Source organism: Grampus griseus (assembly GCF_964374135.1).
Source record: "Grampus griseus genome assembly, chromosome: 10".
NCBI lineage: Eukaryota > Metazoa > Chordata > Mammalia > Artiodactyla > Delphinidae > Grampus > Grampus griseus.
The window spans coordinates 4,844,044-4,865,188 of record NC_139004.1 but is presented as its reverse complement, the minus strand read 5'-3'; the positions used below and the strand labels follow the sequence as shown (position 1 = coordinate 4,865,188).

General features: G+C 45.7%; 1 protein-coding gene across 3 annotated transcripts in view; it reads right to left on the bottom strand.

Moving 5' to 3' along the window:
• Window positions 1-18,104, bottom strand: part of RREB1 (ras responsive element binding protein 1) — a 177,633-nt gene extending 159,529 nt beyond the window's left edge. For all 3 annotated transcript variants that reach the window (XM_082664127.1, XM_082664132.1, XM_082664133.1), the window contains exon 1: window positions 17,655-18,104. The gene's annotated coding sequence lies outside the window, so the exon portion shown is untranslated. The remainder of the gene's footprint in view (window positions 1-17,654) is intronic.
• Between the last annotated feature and the right edge of the window lie 3,041 nt (window positions 18,105-21,145).

Sequence of the window (21,145 nt, the reverse complement as noted above, 5' to 3'; positions counted from 1 at the left end):
AATAAGTAAACTGGGTAAAACTTCAACCTACTCCAAACCAAGCTTCCCCAGTGAGCCCTCGAGGAGATTGGGCCAAAATCAGTCGCGGGCATTTGTGTTCTCTGATCCATATTGTCAACTACATTTCTGGATACACGTGAGTGGTTACTTAACATTACACACTTCCAGCTACCACATACGTAACCCACTTTGAGGGTGTTAGTTTGCAGAGGCTCTCCTCAGATTAGAGGGAAGGAAGAACAACCCTGGGTAAGTTACATATCTTATCTTTACTCTCCACAAATACCTATGAAAAGCAACCACCAGGTGAGAAAACTAAGATGCACAAAGGTCCCATAATTTGCCCAAGGTGACACAGATCGCAAATGGTGACACCAGATTATGAAACCAGCCCTGTGGTACTCAAAAGCTCTCGGGGGTGGGTTCATCTGGTGAAAATTCAGGGAGCTGTCCCTTTATACTATGTGCACTTTTCTGTGAGCACGTTACACTTCAACAAAATGTTAAAAAGAAAAGAAAAAGGCCATGGGCTCTTCTGTATCTCAGTGTGAAGTCGATGTGACACAATTCGTATGGAGGAGAGCAGAAGACAAGGCGGGGGTCACAGCATGGGCCCTGATGTTACTGCCTTAACTGGTCCACACTCGTGGGATTATTTTTAATGAATGAAACAGCAAACTTAATGAACAGATTCTTTCTTAGGTCTCCTCCACTCACATGCCCATTCTCCAAGGACATTGGGTCAGAGGGTACAACCCACATCTGTGTGTCTGAGGCCTCGATAATAAGGTCGGGGGCCTAGAAGATTAAAAAGTGATGAAGACGTTCACAACGATATGTACCTCTTCCTTTTATTATCTTTTTGTTAGGTTTTCTTCCTCTCCATTGAAAACCTGTATAAGAAAATGGAATATCCATAAGGAGATTTTCCACTTTGCTGGATGTGAAGCTCTCCAGCAGGCCTGGTAATAGTTCAGAAGAGTCTCTCTCATCATCCACTATTGTACATTTAGAAACATCATAATTTTATCACTAGCCTAACTAACATATAATAAGGAAGGTAAATCTGCCTTTAAAAGGAAAGCCCTACTGGGACTTCCCTGGTGGCGCAGTGGTTAAGAATCCGCCTGCCAACGCGGGTTCGATCCCTGGTCTGGGAAGATCCCACACACTGAGGAGCAACTAAGCCCGCAAGCCACAACTACTGAGCCCACGCGCCGCAACTACTGAAGCCCGCACGCTCTAGGGCCCGCGTGCTGCAACTACTGTGGCCACATGCTCAACTACCGAGCCTGCGTGCCGCAAATACTGAGCCCATGTGCTCAGAAAGCCCTACCGCATGAAACATTTTGAAGTTGAAATTCTGAAATTCTTAGGGCTTATTCATGACATGATTCAGCTTGATAAGGGCGGTGCCGCCATAAAATCAGATCAAAGAGGTGGAAGGAAGGCACTGTGCTGGGTGCCGGTAACTGTGTTCTAGACTTGCCACTAACCAGTTACCTGGAACAAGTCTCTTAATGTGCAGGTTTTTCCTTCCCTCTTCAGTAAGATGGAGAAATTGAGCTGGATGATTTCTAAGGTTTATTCATGACCAAACACTACAATTCTGAAGCGGCTCAAAAATAATCATATTGAATTCCCTCTTTCTCTCTCTCTCTCTTTTTTTTAATTGGATAAAATTGCTTTACAATGTGGTGTTAGTTTCTTCTGTACAATGAAGTGAATCAGCTATGTGTATACCCTCTTGGACCTCCCTCCCACCTCCCCCATCCCACCCATCTAGGTCGTCACAGAGCACCGAGCTGAGCTCCCTGTGCTATAGAGCAGGTTCCCACTAGCTATCTACTTTACACATGGTAGTGTATTTATGTCAAACCTAATCTCCCAATTCGTCCCACCCTCCCTTTCCCCGTGTCCACGTGTCCATTCTCTACGACTACATCTCTATTCCTGCCCTACAGATAGATTCACCTGCATATGGCCCAATACCAGACACTAAACGTCCTCTCATGAAAATTAAGGAGCTGCTTAGAGCACAGAAGGCCAACCCGCCTCTGCGCAGGGGTAAGCAAATGGTGTACTTATGGGCAAAGCTAGGATGTTCCTTCAAAAACCAGTTCTGGGGGACTTCCCTCGTGGCACAGTGGTTAAGAATCTGCTTGCCAATGCAGGGGACACGGGTTTGATCCCTGGTCCGGGAAGATCCCACATGCCACAGAGGAACTAAGGCCATGCGCCACAGCTACTGAGCCCACGCGCCTAGAGCCCGTGCTCAGCAACAAGAGAAGCCACCATAACAAAGAGTAGCCCCCACTCGCCTCAACTAGAGAAAGCCCACGCACAGCAATGAAGACTCAACTCAGCCATAAATGAATTCATTAATTTAAAAAACCAACCCAACAAAAAACACAGTTCTGGGCCTCCTCCAGTCCCTAGACATCCGTCAATCTTGTTATTGGCCATGAACCTGGCCGTCGTCATATTAGCTCTGAAGGATTCTTACCTGGCGGGCCAGGCAGGGGCAACAGAACCAGGGGGCAAAGTGGGGAGGCCAAGTAAACGATGAATGACATCATAAGCCATTGAGAAGATCTCTTTAAACCTCAGAGTGATCTTAGTGACTGGACTGTCTGGGTCACTATCAGATGGAGAGTCATTCTCCTCTAGAAAACAGAAAATCCTATTTGATTGCATAGTCAGAAGCAGAACATAGAGTCGCTCAAAGCCAGGTTCTGGAGAGAGGTAAGCATTGTCTTCCTATCACAACCTGGATGCTGTATGACCATGAGCGAGCTTCTTTGTGTCTCTAAGTGTGTTCAGTCAGTGATCAACAGAAGCCAATGAACAGGGTTCTTGTGAGGCATAAATGAAAAATTACCTGTAAACGCTCAGCACAGAGCCTGGCACAGGTTAACAATGGACAGAAGCCCCTCTATTCCACCCCACCATCCTCTCATCTATCCCTGGGCACCTGCTAAGAAGTTACGAGTTTGTCTGATACACTCTCATTTCCTGTATAAGCCCTCCTTTTGAGGAATCCCTACCTAAGCCACAGGGATTCTAAATGCTCCTAAGGCCTTGCTAAAGGAATGAATAATTTATAAGGCACAGGACACAATACCAAGGCACAGTTCGGATCCAAATAGACCCTTTAGGTCCATTTCTGCTAGTGTCCAGCTTATTCTGTAATTAACAAAGGGCAGGATTTTGCTTTGAGGATCCACAAAGAAAATGACAGTTCCGCATCAGATGTTCGACTCCGGGCAAGTTATTTAACCTCTCTGCGCCTCCGTTTCCTCTTCTGTAAAATGGGGCTAATAATAGTGGTCTACTCATAGATTTAAACATAAAGGGCCTGACGCATGGCACCTAAGAGGTGTCAGCAACCCTATATTAAACCTCTCTGAAATTGTCCATTAAATGGTAGGTGATCGATGAAAATCTAAGCTTACCACACCATCAATATTGTCACTAGGTCCCTGCCTGTCAGTACCACCAGGGAATCGTTTAAAATATGCAAATGCCTGCCTCCTCTTTTCCCCGGCTTGTCTTCTTCCCTTGGTCTAGATCAGGTCCAGGAACCTGCATTTTCAATGAACCCCCTGAGTCCCAGCAGATAATCACTGAAGCGACAGACACTGCCTGGAACACACTAGAGAAACTGGATCAGACGTTGGTGATTCCCCTCTCCCTCCAAGAAACGGATTTATGGTTTGGGTAAAAACCATTAAGAACACATTGGTTTTCTTGTTGGTTTCACTTTGAGTTTCTGCCTTCTGCGACACAAAATGAAATCATACAGAGCTTGGGGCTTCACCTCCCACGTGGGGCAGCACTGCCACGTGACCAGAGGGGTGAGAACTGAAACCAGAGGCAGACAAGTTGAGGGGAACCTATACAGAGAGAGAGGTACATATACATATGTATATTCCTTTCCCTTTCCTTTCTTCTTTAAAAAATGAGAACTCCTTAGAGACGTGTGTGACACGTGTGACAAAAGAACGGCAAATGAACAATGTGAGTTTTCACCCAGAGGATTGTCACTGGCAGTGGATGCAAGTCGAGGTGTGAAGCTGTGACTCCAATCTCAAAGGGTGTGGCATCTTTAGGACAGAATTTCGGGGAAAGGAAGAGCATTGGAAATAAAACGCGCGATCTCAAGCGCGTGATCAAGTATGGAACTAGAATGAGTTCATAGCTTGAAAAGAAACAACGAACTGAAAGCAGCTTGATATGCAAGATAAAATGAACCAGGCTGCCAAAACTCTTGTATGGGTTTCCACAACAGATGTCAATAGGATACAACCGTTTAAAATTATGCAAAATGGGAAAATGTTCAATCCCATGAAACCAAGTATGATGGGCAATCACCCAGATGGAAGTGTCCACATTTCTCGTCTGCTCCAAGAAGTATCTTATGCAACACGAGCACTTAATAATTCTTCATCAAAGATAACCATAATCAGCTCACAAAACATACTAAAGAAAAACACAATAATCTGTACACCCCCCAAAAAAACTTTTAAAATACCATTTACAATAGCATCAAAATGGTTAAGTTTCCCAGGAATATTATTACACATATTTCTGCATGTTATATATATATGTAGCAATGTATTTTTTATATATTATATATGGTTTTATACAGAACATTATAAAACTTTCTTGGGACGGTGAAGATGATATAAATAAGCATGAAGAAATCAGTGTTTGTGTATAATACTTATATAACATGGACTGACTATGTGCCAGACAGCATTTTAAGCACCCTCCACATATTATATGCAACACATGTAGTCATTTAATCCCCTCAATTATCCTGTAAGGTAGGTACTATTACGATCCCTATTTTACAAATAAGGAAACTGAGGCTCACGGAGCTTCTGCAGGGCCACGTGGCCAGTGAAGAGCGGGGTCGGGATCTGCACACAGGAAGGTGGGCGCCATTTTTTTTTTTTTATGGTTTGTTATTTTGGGCACCATTCTTTAAAGACTACACCCCGCCTTTCGATGTGGTGAACTCGCTGTTGTAAACATGTCAGGCCTACAAATTCAGTGCAGTCCTAATAATAACTCCAACAGGTTCTGTTAGGGAATTTGTTCTGTTTCTAAAATGTATATAGAAGGGCAAAAAGCCAAGAACACCAAGACATGCTTAATGGAAGCACATGCCCTGCCAGGCATCAGGACTCGCTGTGAGGCTGTGATAATTAAGGGATCGACAAAGAGACCAGTGGAGTTGAGTAGAGAGCACGGAAACAGACATAGCACAATGGCCACGTGGTTGATGACACAGGTGGTAAGTATTCCAGGTTACGTGGATACGTAAATAAATAGACAAATGGTACCCAAATAGACAAAAAACGAAGATAGTCTCCTACCTTAGAACATTCACAAAAATCAGTTTCAGATAAATAAGATACAATGAAATCACACGCGAAAGGCACAACGCTAGAGAATACAGGAGAATAGCTCCATGAACCTGGGAGAGGGAAGAATTTCTTCAACAAGATAGAAGGGACTTCCCCAGTGGCACGTGGTCAGGAGTCTGCCTGCCAACGCAGGGGACACGGGTTGGAGCCCTGGTCTGGGAGGATCCCCCATGCCGCGGAGCAACTAAACCCGTGCGCCACAACTACTGAGCCTGCGCTCTAGAGCCCGTGAGCCACAACTACTGAGCCCGTGTGCCACAACTAGGAAGCCCACGTGCCTAGAGCCCGTGCTCCACAACAAGAGAAGCCACTGCAATGAGAAGCCCGCGCACCGCAACGAAGAGTAGCCCCCGCTCGCCGCAACTAGAGAAAACCCACGTGCAGCAACAAAGACCCAACGCAGCCAAAAAGAAAGAGAGAAAGGCAGACAGGCAGGCAGGCAGGCAGGCAGGAAGGAAGGAAGAAAGAAAGAAAAATATTGACCATAAAGGAAAAACATTGATAAATCTAATAATATTAAGAGTTTGTGAGCATGCAAAGGCATCGTAAATGGAATAATAAGACAAGTCAAGGTGGAAGGCGTTATTTGCAACACGTATAATCAACTAGAGACTCATTCCAAAATATATAAAAGAAGCCTACAAATTAGTAAGAAAAAGACAATCCATAGAAAAATGGGAAAGCTCTTAAGAAAAAGGAGTATCAAAATGGCCAATAAGCCTTGTTATTAATCGGGGAAAAGCAAATTAAAACCACAATACGACACCATTTCATATTCATCAGACCGGCAGAAATGACAAAGTCTAAGGATACCAAGTTCTGGTGAAGATGTGAAGCAGTAAGAACTCCCAATCGTTGTCAGAAGGAGCACAGACTGAACCAAGCACTTCGGAAAACAGGCTGGAGTTACAGTAAAGTTAAAATTACAAATACCCGCGACCCAACAATCCACCGCCCACGACACACCACATGCACCCTAGAGAAACTTCTGCACAACGGTACTAGAAGCCATATATATATATAAATGCTCTTGACGGCCTTTGTCGTAGGACCCAAAAGCTGCAAACAGCTCCAATGGCCACATCAACGGGACAGGAACCCCAAACAACAACAGCGACTGAACCACAGGTCCAGGCATCAGCGTGGCTAAGTCTTGTGATTATATCGTTGATGAAAACAAACAGGTAAAATGTAATATACACCAAGCACTTGCAAAACTAAATGATGTCATTTAAGGATACCTACACAGCTGTAAACTTCCTACGGACGGAAGAGGGAGGTGGTTTTAAAGCGGAGAACATTCTAAGGCTATGTTCTATTGCTGAATGTGGATGGGGGTTACATGCATGTCCACTTGCTAATTAAAACATATATATATATTTTTTTAATACTCTTCTGCATATATGCTATATATCAAAATTTCTGATTATCCTCTTAAGAAGGTGCAATACTGCCTATGTCCTGATTAGGAAAGAGGCCTGCTTTTTAAAAAGAAAAGCACGGGCTTCCCTGGTGGCGCAGTGGTTGAGAGTCCGCCTGCCGATGCAGGGGACACGGGTTCGTGCCCCGGTCCAGGAAGATCCCACATGCCACGGAGCGGCTGCGCCCGTGAGCCATGGCCGCTGAGCCTGCGCGTCCGGAGCCTGTGCTCCGCAACAGGAGAGGCCACAGCAGTGAGAGGCCCGCGTACCACAAAACAAACAAACAAACAAATAAAGAGAAAAGCACATCACAAGCAAACTTTCAAATGTAAAAAATTGGAAGACGTATTCCAAAAGATAGTCCATCAAAGACAGAATGAATGTTCGATTACAAGGAACCCTAAGTAAGAGTAATAACAGCTCACCAAAGTCTGATTATACCACAATTTTTATAAAAGTCAAAAGGTGAAGGCTGATAATTAACGTGGATGTTGGATTCGATGACACATTGGAGGAATTACCATCAAAATAATTAGAAAAGCGGTAACAAATGCAGAGCGAATACCTGATGATGGTTTAGTCACATTTCAAAGGCAAGCTATAAAATTTAAATATGCAAAACGAATACTTTTCATGATTCTTTTATATTTCTTCATCTTTTGCCTTAAAAAAAAAATTCAGAGCCTTTACCCAGACCTAAGACTTTCCACTCTGACTGAAACTAAGTACAGAACTCTATAGAAAGTACCAATTATTTCCCTGAATGTCTAAACTCACACTCTAACAGCAAATAGATTTCTGCTCAGCCGAAGTTTTCTGAAAATGGTCTGCATTTGTTTTTACCAGGAGGCCACTTAAATCTTACCCACTTGTTTAGCTGCAAGGATTGAAACAAAATGTTTGCTTGCAAAACAAACACTGGTTTTAAAATTCTCCACTTGGGCTGCCGGGTAAAACACTTGTTTACTGAAACAAATGTTTTATTTGGAAAACGCCTGCCAGTGTGGACACTTTCCAAGAAATACACCAGGATGTACTAGGATGGTGATGTCACGCCCTTGATAGAAGTTGGCATTTTAGGGTAACTGCACAAAGTTTACTTTCAGAGAATAGAACAACAATGGGAAAACCAATCCGCTTTTTTAAAAAAATCCAAGGCCTAAAATGCTTTTACTGGGTCATTACATAGGCCAGTTCAATCCCCCCAAAGCTAATCTCTTTATACAATCAAATTAGTTTTATAAATGACATAATAAGTATCATCATCATCATCATTATTATTTTAGAGCTAAGCCTCTTCCTTTAGATTCATTCTATGCCTTCTGGCTCCCCTATGTGACATGGCATGAAAAACCATTTCCATCTCTTAATAAGATACGCTAGAACCCTGAAATGCCATTATTAACCACAAAATAGGATTGAGCATAGCCAAGTCTAACTTGAAAACCAGCCACGGAGATTTACTTTCTTAAGTACGGAAAGAAAACATCCCAAAAGATATTCTTGGGACCCTGTGGTTAGTTTCATATGGCGGCTCCAGTAAACACATTACATTTGACCAAATAGGATTCCGCTCCCCACCCCGCGCCCCAGAAAGCTTAGGAATTTTCATGAGTATTTTCCTGCTAAGGTTAGGCACTAAGAAATAAAATAGATCATTTTTATAGTCCATAATAATGGACTTTTAAAAAGTACATCCCAGGGCTTCCCCGGTGGCGCAGTGGTTGAGAGTCCGCCTGCCGATGCAGGGGACGCGGGTTCGTGCCCCGGTCTGGGAAGATCCCACGTGCCGCGGAGCGGCTGGGCCCATGAGCCATGGCCGCTGAGCCTGCGCGTCCGGAGCCTGTGCTCCGCAACGGGAGAGGCCACAACAGTGAGAGGCCCGCGTACCGCAAAAAAAAAAAAAAAAAAAAAAGTACATCCCAAACTTTCAAAAAGTACATCCCCCATCTTTAAAAAACACCTTGCATATATCCTAGCATATGTATATTTTAATTTATAAACTGTATACTACTCTTAGGCATTACGAAACGTATACAAGAATGCACAATGCAAAGAACTTAATAGACATTTCTCTAAAGAAAACATACTACTGACCAATAAGCACATGAAAAGATGCTCAGTATCATTAGTCATCAGGGAAATGGAAATCAAAGCCACAAGATACCACTTCAGATCCACTGGGGTGGCTATAATAAAAAAATGGAAAATAACAAGGGCTGGGAACGATGTGGAGAAATTGCAACCCTCGTATATTGCTACTGGGAATATAAATTGGTACAGCCACGGGGGAGAACAGTTCGGCAGTTCTTCAAAATGTTAAACGTGGAGCTACCACATGACCCAGCAATTCCAGTGTTAGGTAAATATTCAACATATACCCAAAAGCACTGAACACAGGGATTTCCACTGACACTTTTATACCCATGTTCACAGCAGCATTATTCAAAATAGCCAGTGTAGAAACAACCCAAATGTCCATCAACTGATGAACAGATAAACAAAATGTACTATACACAGTCAATATAATAGGATATAATTCAGCCATAAAAAGAAATGAAGTACTAACACATGACACAGCATAGATGAGCTCTGAAAATATTATGCAAAAAAATAAGCCGGACCCCAAAGGACATACATTGTATGATTCCACTCATAAGAAATATCTACAACAGGCATACGAGACAAAGTAGATTAGAGAGTCAAGATGGCCGTGGGGAGTTGTTGCTTAATGGGTGCAGGTTTCTGTCTGGGGTGATGACAAATTTTGGAAATAGACAGTGGTGATGGTTGCATAACATTGTGAATGTAATTAATGCCACTGAATTGTACACTTAAAAATGATCATGATAGCAAATCTTATGTTATATCTTTTTTACCACAATTTTAACAAACTGAAAAAAAAAAAAAAGGACAAGCTAAAAATACAATTGAGGTTCTAATATTTTCTTCTCAAATTCCAGTGGGCGACCTGGCACACTCCAGGGCTGGGTAGAGGCAGAGCTTCCAAAGCCAAAGCAAGAATTAGTGAATTGAATGTGGGACAGAGGGAATATTGGGGAGAGAATATACGAGAAAGCCTACAGCTCAAAAAGAATTGTATTTTTAATTCCAAAGGAAAGAGGACCTCATTCTGTAGCCTTTGCATAGAACTAAATGCAAACCACCTGTGAGTTCTCGCCATCCCTCACTCCCTCATGTCTGAGTCACTGCAAAAACACCAGGAAAACCCTCTTCACTTCTCCTGCAAAGCGTCCATTCGAATCTAGCTCACTCGATGTGAGGGCTGAGGTTCTGCCTTACGAAGCAGACTGTGCTTTTTCCATTGTCTTACCGTCTCAGGTAAGACCCAAGTCCAACATAAAATACTCCTTTTCAAAGCTGTTTTCAAAGTCATTTTCATCATTTTCCCCCCCTTGGGCTCAAGAGGATCAATTATGGGGAAAAGTGACAGGAAACAATAAAAAGATTAACAGCCCAACATCAAGAAGCAGCTCTACTGCCTATGCTGGATGTGTCGAATACGAGGCTGGCCCAGAACCAAGGTAATCAAAGGGAAAACACACACGAGTTTGAGGCCTCGGCTGACATTTCAGGAGGGTGAAGGCCCTGTTCAACACAGAAATGACAACGCGAAGGGCACGGTGATGGAGCAGGAAGGTTCTGTACTAACACACAGCACAGAAATGTCCCACATTCAGCATCACAGGGTTTCACCGTAAGACAGGCACCTGTCGACTGCTGGACTGTTTACTTTAAAAGCTGGACTATTTTTCTAGTAAAATGTAAGAACTCAGCTTTAAAAGAAAACAAAATTGAGATATGTTAGACTCCCAGGACCATCTGAACTTTCATTTTCTGTAGATTAATGACGGAGCAACATGAATTAACTGCTGCTTTCCTTTGGCAAATCAGCTGAAGCTCATGGCTTCAAGGACAAACATGTTCTAAAACTGCAGTACAAAACTGTTGATTCATAGCCTTCAAATCTCTCGAGTGACTGTACCTTATAAAAAATAACTCCGTGACTCTCAAAGTAATCCTTTAGAGAGAGCTCTCGTCTGAAATCTGTATTTCAATACCATCAGAGTGCAAAGTATTCAAAAATCTACATAAAGACTGCTTCTAGGACCTCCCTGGTGGCGCAGTGGTTAAGAATCCGCCTGCATTGCCAGGGGACACAGGTTCGACCTCTAGTCCGGGAAGATCCCGCATGCCGCGGAGCAACTCTGCCCGCGCGCCACAACTACCGAGCCTGCGCTGTAGAGCCCGCGAGCCACAACTACTAAAGCCCGCGCGCCTGGAGCCCGTGCTCCGCAACAACAGAAGCCCGCGCACCGCAACGAAGAGCAGCCCCCGCTCGCCGCTGCTAGAGAAAAGCCTGCGCGCAGCAACGAAAACCCAACGCAGCCAAAAATAAATATATTTTTTTAAAAGACTGCTTCTAAACAGAATTCAGTAAATTATATTGGTGTCATGCGTGGGCGCAGGATTGTGAATATGTAGGTATCCATACAAAAGAAACCATCTTCCAAGTTCTTCGTGAAATTCTAATTGCCTTTGCCTGTTATTGCTACCGTAGGAAAACCTTCCACTGGTAATTCAGTCCTACTATGAAATCTTGGCTTTTAAAAGATGAGTTCTCCAAATGCAGAGAAACATATGAGGATTCTTGTTGAAAAGTGTTCCGTTTTAGTCCCAATGCTGATACTGCTTCAAAACTCTTTTCTCAAGGCCCTCTATCATGCTATATGAAAAAAACGTTGCCAAGCTGGTTTTTAACACATCTTCACAGGGCTGATAAGCAAAAGTTTACTAAAGCAGTTTGGAATAAGATAAACTCAGAGCCATTCTGTAAGTTTTCTCAAATTCAGCAGCACTTTTTAAACGGAGGGTTGTTAAACAAGCCATAAATTCCCAAAGCTGTGAGAGAGAAATGAAGCATCTTTCCTTTGGTAAAACAGGAACCCACAGCTTCTTTGGAACTGCGGCTGACATCCTGTTGGACTGAGCAGCTCGAAACCTGTTTTGTGGGTATTAGGAATGAGTGCAAACAGTAAGGGGTTGTGAAAATAAATTTTCTAATGGGGGGAAAAAAGTGAACAGCAATCATGTCTCCAATCTTTCTTGTGAATCTTACCTATTTAACCTTAAAAATCGTTCTATTTACCATGTGATCATTGACATGCTCATAAATTTAGAGGTTCTTGCTCATTTAGAAGTTTTTTGCCTGTTAATACCCATATTTTCATAAATAATAATAAGATACATGTCACTAGGAGAACTAGGACAACAGCAGTAAATACTACCTACCCCTCAGTGTGATCAAGAGAATGCAAAACGTGTACAAAACTCTATACACGCCGCAGAATACACAAAACAAACTCTGGAGATGCTAGAAAATTGTGTAAATTAGATGCTGTAAATTCTCATTTGAGCTCTTTCATTTTACACTCAGAGCTTCAAGAAGACTTTAAAATCTGTGTATCAAGATGCTAGCCATAATGGAAAAGGATATGAAAAAAATATATACATATATGTATAACTGAGTCACTTTGCTATACAGAAGAAATTAATACAACATTGTACATCAACTATATTTCAATAAAATTTTTAAAAATTAAAAAGACAATGATGCTAGCCCGATTTCTGGCTTCTTAAAGAAATCTCAAACACAAAATCGCCTTTTCCCCCCTGTAGTCTAACTTCACAAATAGCTGCTGAAAAGGATGTTCTCGGACAAGCCCATCCCGCAGACGGGCCATCCATCTACCTGCCATCTCTCCCCTCTCACATGAGTGCTCTAAGGGTCTGCATCTTATACCATCCTCTCTCACTCACAGTTTCTTGAGTACCTTGGGTTTCATTTTCTGATATGTTTAGCATACTCCCTTATATTCTAAATGAAGTTCAAGGCCTAGACTCCATTGCATAACAACGTGAATGTGCTTAACAGTACTGAACTGCACACTTAAAGTTGTTGAAGATGGTCCATTTTATGTTATATGTACTTTACCACAATTAAAAAAAACACAACAACCCTGATTCCATCATTTTCTACTGTTGTTTGGTAGGGGTAAAGTAAAAGGTCAACGAGAAAAAAACCCCACCACTGGCTTCTGCAGGGAGAGGATGCTGCCCCTCCAACCTCCACCATGAATTTTAATCATTAGTGTCTGCCTGCTAGTGCACCAGACATGTAATGATACGGACATGAGAATTTGTCTCTTTATAGCTTATAAACAGGAAAGGATAAAAAAGAGCAAATGACACCTTGCAGCCGGATAATCGGCACCTGGTTAACTGGAAGTGACAAAATGTTTGCTGCCGCTCAAAAGGACAGACATTTGTTTTTTGTGACAATAAAGCAATGAGATACACAGATAGACAAGTATTCCTTGGAAAAGGTGTGAACGGTCATCACCCTTTAGAAATCCAGCCCTGAATTCCTGACTCTCCATTCTCTCTAAACTGGACTGGTTCTCTCTAAACTCCAGACTGCTGTTTAGAGCTCACAGCTTGCCCCGCCTTACCTCTGACTACTCAGCTCCCTTGAAGAGGATAAGCCAATCAGTCAGTCTCCTCCCGAGAATATTGCCAAATACCAGGCCCGGGGTCTACGTATCCAAAGGTACAGGAAGTAGTCTGCCCAGGGCCCGGTCTATTGCATCATCTCGACATACTTCGATGGACAGAGTGTGAGTCAGCCCCGAACACAGCGCTTCAACTCCAAACCTGCTTCCTACCTAGCAGGGCAGAGCTCTTCTGACACATCCATCCAGGCTTGCAAACCCGTGCTAAGTTTGTAAAGCAGCAGGTCCTCTGGATATAAATACAACTTCCAGCATTGCCTATCAATGGCTGTCCATCAGATACAAAAGCACAAGAACAGGTTGAAACTAACACGTGAAAAGGAAGAACTCTTGCTCTCCTGGGGAGAGACGGGAGGCTCCCGGGAGGTCTCAGGTTGTAGAACACACTGACGGAGGCACTGGTTCCCCAAGAGGAATCTGTAGCAGAGTGGCCTGTAACGCTTATATAACACACAGCCTGCCAGCCCGGGAGATTCTGATTCAGTGCCTATGGGGTTGTACCCCTTAATCTGTTGAGCCGGGTTTGGGAGCTCCTGGGTAAAGTACTTGGGTTACCACAATGCTGATTCAGTAGATTGGCTCTAACTAAAGCCTCAGGAATGACTACCTTCCAGTGCTTTACAAGGAAGGAGGAGAATCTTTTTTTTTTTTTTTTTTGCTGCACGGTTTGAGGGATCTTAGTTCCCCCACCAGGGATCGAACTTGTACCCCTGTAGTGGAAGCACAGAGTCCTGACCACTGGACCACCAGGGAATTCCCAGGAGAATTTTGGAATGTATACATATGTATATAGGTATATATATAAATTCTAATCATGAATGTACCCTAAAATTCGTCCTTTGCCACCAAGTTCAAATTTAGGACCAATCATCGCTTACTTCTCTTTAGATGACTCACCCTCTACTTTCAGCCAAGACCCATCCATCCTCCCTAAATCACCTAAACCCAGCTGCCAATCACGGCTTCCAATTCCACTTCTGAAATCAACCCTTCAATTTACCTTAAACACTGCCTTCCTGTTCCAATTTCTGTTCATAGTACCACCTGCCAAGGCATCTAGATTTAAATCCGCAGTCATCTTGGATGCTTCAGGTCCACATCCAAACACCATAAAGTACTGTCAATTTTCCATTTATAACAACTCACGGGACTTCCCTGGTGGCGCAGTGGTTAAGAATCCGCCCGCCAATGCAGGGGACACGGGTTCCAGCCCTGGTCTGGGAAGATCCCACATGCCTCAGAGCAACTAAGCCCGGGTGCCACAACTACTAAGCCCACGCGTCACAACTACTGAAGCCCACGCGCCTAGAGCCCGTGCTCCGCAACATGAGAAGCCACTGCAATGAGAAGCCCAGGCACCGCAATGAAGAGTAGACCCCGCTCACTGCAACTAGAGAAAGCCCGTGCACAGCAACGAAGACCCCATGCAGCCAAAAATAAATAAATAAGATAAATAAAAGAAAATAAATAACTCTCCAAGCATCGCCTTCCAACCAAGGTCCCACTGATACAACCCTTGTCCAGGCCCTTGGGTCCCAGTGGCAATAGCCACTCATGGTCCCTGACCTCCCATTCCCAACAAAACGCACAAGATTAACCTTCCCCAAATCCAACAGTGACCACGTATTTTCCTTGCTCAAAATCCTGTCACAATTCCCCATTACCTGCAGATGAAGTCCTAACACCAACAGTGGCCCAGGCATTCAAGGTCCCTAACTGGTCTGTCCCTAAACCTATCATTCAAATGACAAAGTTCATACTTGATCCATCTCCAGGAGCAAAGACGATCCATTCAAATTCCCCCAATGTTCCCTGCGACTTCCTGCCTCGCGGCTTATCTTCCTTCTACCACTAGGAAGGTCTGTCTTTCTCTAGCTATTAAAATCATGTCCACCCTGTACGGCCTAAGTTCAAGTTCTACCAACTCCCTCGGGAGCACTTCCTGATGGCTGCCACCTCACAGCTACCCAGGACACGCCCAGCACTGCCACATCTGAGCCTTTGCTAAGTAAGGGTTTGCCCTCTCCCTTTTACCTTCCCTTTCACCCTCTGCCCTCTGCCCCTCCCTGGAAGTTCCTGAGCACTTTGCGCCTGACTTTTCATTGACAGTCAATTGTACACTAGCTGTCTGGCAAGATCTCCCTAAAAAAGAGCAAACCCTCATTCTTACACGGAAACAATACAGGTTCACTGCTACTATTTTAGAGAATAAATAGAAGGAAAAGAATGTTTTTAATCTCTCATTCTACTTCTCAACTCATTTTAACTTTCATCTATGAATCCATCAGCTCTTCTTAGGCATACAGGCACATATTTTTTCCTGGTGTTTTAACTCCTTAACTGTTAAACTTCTTATATTTATCATCTAGCTGTAACCACCCCCAACTAAAACATAGTAGCCTTCAGTCTTTTTAGGGACATGAACATGCCTCTCTCCACTGTGTAATCTCCACAGTGCTTAAGTTAACACAGTGCTAGACAAAATAGGTGGCTAAAATGTTTAAAGCACATGTTCACTGAAAAAAATATTTTGGGGGTAGCAGTGAGTAAACAGTTACAAATGCATTGTCCAAAATAATCTATGTGGAAACCTGCTACACATAGGCAATTTCTTGAAAAGTGCCCCCCAAATTATGTAACACGTTTTAAATATACAAGAACACACAATATTAAGGACTCTATTGTCAATCCTTTCTTAACAGATACTTATTCCTTAATTTAACTTGCTTTAGAGATCTGATTTATAACTAAAATGAAGATCACCCTACATAGAAATGTTTCATGAATGTAGAAGAAATTGAGGCGTGGGGAGAAGGGATGGGGGGAAAAAGGAAGTCTGCCACTTCATTTTCTACTTAAATTTTCAATTCATTTCTATAGCAACAATGCTGGTTTGTACCAAGATTTGACAGTCTCATTATCTCACACAGAAGGAAATCATGCTCCCTAACAGGGTGACCAAATCTAAGATCATGAACGTCTTCATTTTTTTTTCAAGTTTCCAGAAAAGTTCTGCATAACTCTGCCATTTTCATTCAAATGCAAGACTATCCAGGGTATGGAATTGGTCCGTTTCCAGCTTCAGCTGTTGTACAGTTCAGGAAAACACCATAAGCGAAAATAAAGACTTTTGCCAGTTGAACTGAAGATCCTCTATCTAGAAAGTAATAGAAAAAGTCCAGTCTACTACCCCAAAGCAGATCAAGCATTATTATTCTTACTCCCATTTTACTGAGAAAACACAACAAAGTTAAAAAATAAAATAAAAATAGACTAGGGATGGTTAGATCTCCACAAAAGTTTTCATCACAAAATAACCTCCTCTTTTACATATAAACGTAGACTATGATTCAATGTACCGAAATTCAACTGACCAGTTTTTGCTTCCTATGAATATAGACTCTTTCATGCAAAATGCATCTCAATTTAGTTTTCTTTCTCTAGGGTTGCTCTGGAAACAGAAATTTACATTAAGTGCTAAGTCAGCTAGCTTTTCTTCGGCTAACTCTTAGGATCTCTCTAGAGGATAACACACCCCTCCCGGCTTCTTGAGTAAAACTCCAGCAGTTTCTTTGGGGCCTGAAGCTTCGCGGCTTTCTGGGCCTTGGTTCCGCAGCCCTAGCCTGCCCTCTGTAACTGAGGTCTCCTGGACCAAACCAGCAGAGGAAAAATGCGACAGCTCTCTGGAAAGGTGCTCAACAAGGGTTCGGGCTGCACTGCTTCGCAACCTCATTGCTTACTGTTATTTCTTCCTTGACTCCGCTTGCATCACCAGCACCCAAACCCAAAGCCCATCTCTTTAAAAGCTGGACCCTCCCTCTCCTAATCACATGCTCGGGGTGTGAGGTGCCGCTGGGCTCCGGAGGGAACTAACTGGACTGCTCTCATTTCTCCTGCTTTGAGGAGGGTTGAGTGTGGGGGGTTTTTTGCTGATTTTTTTCTTCTCCTTTTAATAAAGGCCTTTCCATGTTTGTTTCTCAGGCCTTCCTCAAATACAAAACTGTCACTGTCCCTGTCCCCTGCCTCTTCCGACTCGAAGGTACCAACTTCAAAGGGAGCGTTTGCTAAGAACGTTGGTAAACTTATGGCAGCCCGGGCCTGCATTTGGGAGACTCAAACTCTAACGCAAAGATGTTGAATTTATGTTCTCTGAGACGGCAGGAAAACAAACAAACAAACACACAAGAAGCAGGGCAAAAACCCACCTCCTCTCCAGTTTTTCTTTCACGTCTTGGTTCAGTAACAAGAAAAGTTAATCCGCTCCCTAGTGCAACTGCCGCCTCTTCACCCTCAGGCTCACCTAGAACATTCACTGCATCCTCCCATCCAAGCCAAGCTCGGTTACTGAGGCAACTAAGTTTTTCTTCCCAAAGGGTCACAGGGAAACACATCCCTCGGGATCCCCTGGTAACCGTCCACCGATAAGGCTGGGGAACCACAACGGCAAAAGACTCGCTTTCCAAGGCTTGCGCGGGCCGCCGCTGCCGGTATGGGGGCGGGGGAGGAGGTGCGTGCGGGTGCGCAGCGTCCAGTTACATTCCTGACCCACTTTCGCATCCCCTCCCTCCCCCTCCTCTTCCTCCTCCTCCCGGGCAGGCCGCGAGGGCACCAGCGCCCCGGAGAGCCACCCGCGAGCTCTCCCTAGGCCGCCGCGGGCGGGGTGCGCGCGGCGTCGGGCTCCGCGGGGGACCGGGAGGGAGGGGGAGAAGGGAGGGAGGGAGGGAGCCCGCCGCCACCCCCACCCCACCTCCACCCCGGCTTCCCCTGCGCGGCCCCTCCCCCGTCACATGGGCTCGCGAGCACCTGTTGGCGACCTCAGCCCCTTAGCGGAGCCCCTCCCGCCTGCCTGGCGAAAACCCCCGCGGGAGGCGATGGGAACACTGCCCGGTTCTCGCTCTGCAAACCCCGCTTCGCCCGGGGAGGGCGCGGGGGTCGGGGGGCGACCCCTACCCAACTGCTCAGCTTTACAAAGTGCGAAAGCGCCCTGGTCGCGCGGCTATCCGCCCGCCGCCGCTTCCCCCTCCCTGGGACGGAGCGGGGAGGTGGGGCGCGCCCGCCCCCAACCCGACTCCGCTGGAAACCTGGGCTCCGGGCGGGGATGCTGCCGAGTCCGGGCCGGGGCGGCGGGGGCGAGGGCAGGCAGCGGGTGGCGACGGGTGGGGTGTGTGTTTCGAGTCGCCGAGTCCAGGAAGGGGGCGGGAAGCTGCCGTCTCAGCTGCAACTTCTGAGCGTGCAAAGCAACTCAGCAACTTTGCCTGCGCCGCGCCCCTCCCCCGCGCCGCCGGCCGGGCCGGGGGCTGCGCTGTGCCTGGGGCCCCGGCGACAGGCCCGGCGGGGAGCAGATCGGGGTGCAGGCGAGCGGGCCGGGGGCCGGCCGCCCCGGGGGTAAGACTGGGGAGCGCCGCCCGGTCCCGGCGCCGCGCACGCCCCCCGCCGCCCCCACCGGGCCCGTCGCGCCCGCCGCCGGACTGTGCGCCGGGAAGGGGGCGGAGGATGGCTGCGGAGCCATGGAAACTGCCGGGTGGATAAATAAGGAGAGGGCCGCGCGGGGCCGTCCCGAGCTGCCAGCATCTCGGCGGCGGATGCGGCGCCCCGGGAAGCGCGGCCGAGCTCGCACAAGTGTCCCTCCCGCCCGGAGCGAGGCCAGCGGTGGAGACCGGTCCCCGGAGGGGAGAGGGCTGCGAGGTGGAGGGCAAGGCGAGGGTGAAGGTGACCCGGGCCTCCCGGGGTCAGCGGCTGTTTGTTCCGGTCCCGAAGGACGGCGCGAGGCCCCTGCCGGTCCTGCCAGCCCGGAGGCCTGGGGAAAGCCCCAACTTCGCGTCCAGAAAGATAGACTCGTCCGGTTCAGGCATTCGGAGGGGCTGAACTTGGGCATCAGGGGAAGATGGAAAGCCTGGGCCAGCCTGGGGTGGGACACCCCGGCCCCGAAGCCCTGCCCGCACACCCTCCGGAGGCGGATTGGCAAGATGGGGAAGGATGGAAACGGGCTGACTTGTGTCGGGCCCTTGCACTCCTGTACGGGGAGCCTGCACAGCCCGGCCCGGCGCCGCCCCCTTCCTCTGGAAGCCGATTTACGAATCCTCCAACCTCCTCCCAGCACTCACAAACTTCATCTGACTCACTGTGGAGTTACTGATGCTTTACGCCCAAACCTATTGCTTGGGAAGTGCTAGGGATTTTTTTTTTTTTTTTTTGCGGTACTCGGGCCTCTCACAGTTGTGGACTCTCCGGCTGCGGAGCACAGGCTCCGGACGCGCAGGCTCAGCGGCCATGGCTCACGGGCCCAGCCGCTCCGCGGCATGTGGGATCTTCCCAGACCGGGGCACGAACCCGTGTCCCCTGCATCGGCAGGAGGACTCTCAACCACTGCGCCACCAGGGAAGCCCAGTGCTAGGGATTTTAATCGTGGGTTAGGAATTGAGTCACTTCAGGGTGTGGGGCTCTTTCTTAAAAAAATTTATTTATTTGGCTGTGCCGGGTCTTAGTTGCAGCATGTGGGATTTGTTCCCTGACCAGGGATGCAACCCGGGTCCCCTGCATTGGGAGCACGGAATCTTAGCCACTGGACCGCCGGGGAAGCCCCAGGGTGTGGGGCTCTTGAGAGGCAAAGGGGTGGCTTCGGGTGAAAGTCAGCTACCTGTCACCCCGCAGGATGATTTAATTACATGACTTCTTAATTTAAAGAACTTTACAAGCTGATTGAGGACAGCTGGACAGTTAGATTCTGATGTGAACCTGGAAGTTACTTTTTAACTGAACAAGGTCTATTTTGCACCAAAAACGAGTGAGCAGTACACTGGTCCCTTGGTATCAGGGGTATTGGCTCCTGGAACCCCCGCCAAATCCAAAATCCAGGGGTCCTCAAGACTCATGTAAAATGGTGTGATATTTGCATATAACGGATGCACATCCTCCCCTGTACTTCAGATCGCCTCTGGATTACTTATAATACCTAATGTAATATAATTATAAATAAAATAAATGTTCTGTAGATAGTTGTTGGCCTTCAGCAAATTCAAATTTTGCTTTTTGGAACTTTCTGGAAATTTTTTTTTTCAAGCATTTTCTATTCGAGGTTGATTGACTCCAAAGGTTACAGGGAGGGCCAATTATCTTTTTTTTTAACTTCAAAATTTTTAGTTCTTTTACTTCTTAATGGGAAAAAAATACCCTTTTACTGTCTTCCTCTGGAATAATTGTACAAGCTCTAGGCTAAAGCGTAGCTTCCAGAGTGTTCCAGAGAACACCAGATCCTCAGTATGTCCATAGGTGATGTTTGAAAAAAGGTTCACGTTTCATCTATTCCAAGATGCACATATTTTCAAATTTTGACATCTCTAATGTCCTATTTGGTAGCATCACTGAGTCCTAGTTTAACTGGAACTGTTTTTTTAGTGGGACATGAAATTAGGAAGTTTGAGAAATGCTGAGTTAAACAACTATATTTGTTATACAACCAAGAAATGCAACAAATAGCTTTACAGCAAGGCCTTTCAGAGTCTTCCGTGTGCTAAGGTGTTTGGGAATCACCAAGAAGAGGTTATGCAGACTTTCCTAAATGTATCTGTCCAGTCACTGGTTTTGTGAGTATCGTTGCTGAGGACTCATTTTCCTTTCAGGAAATGCTGCTCTAGGGGTTGTCCCAGATTGGAACACAGTGAAGGGAAACGTTCACATTTCAAAACTGTGCCTGTGG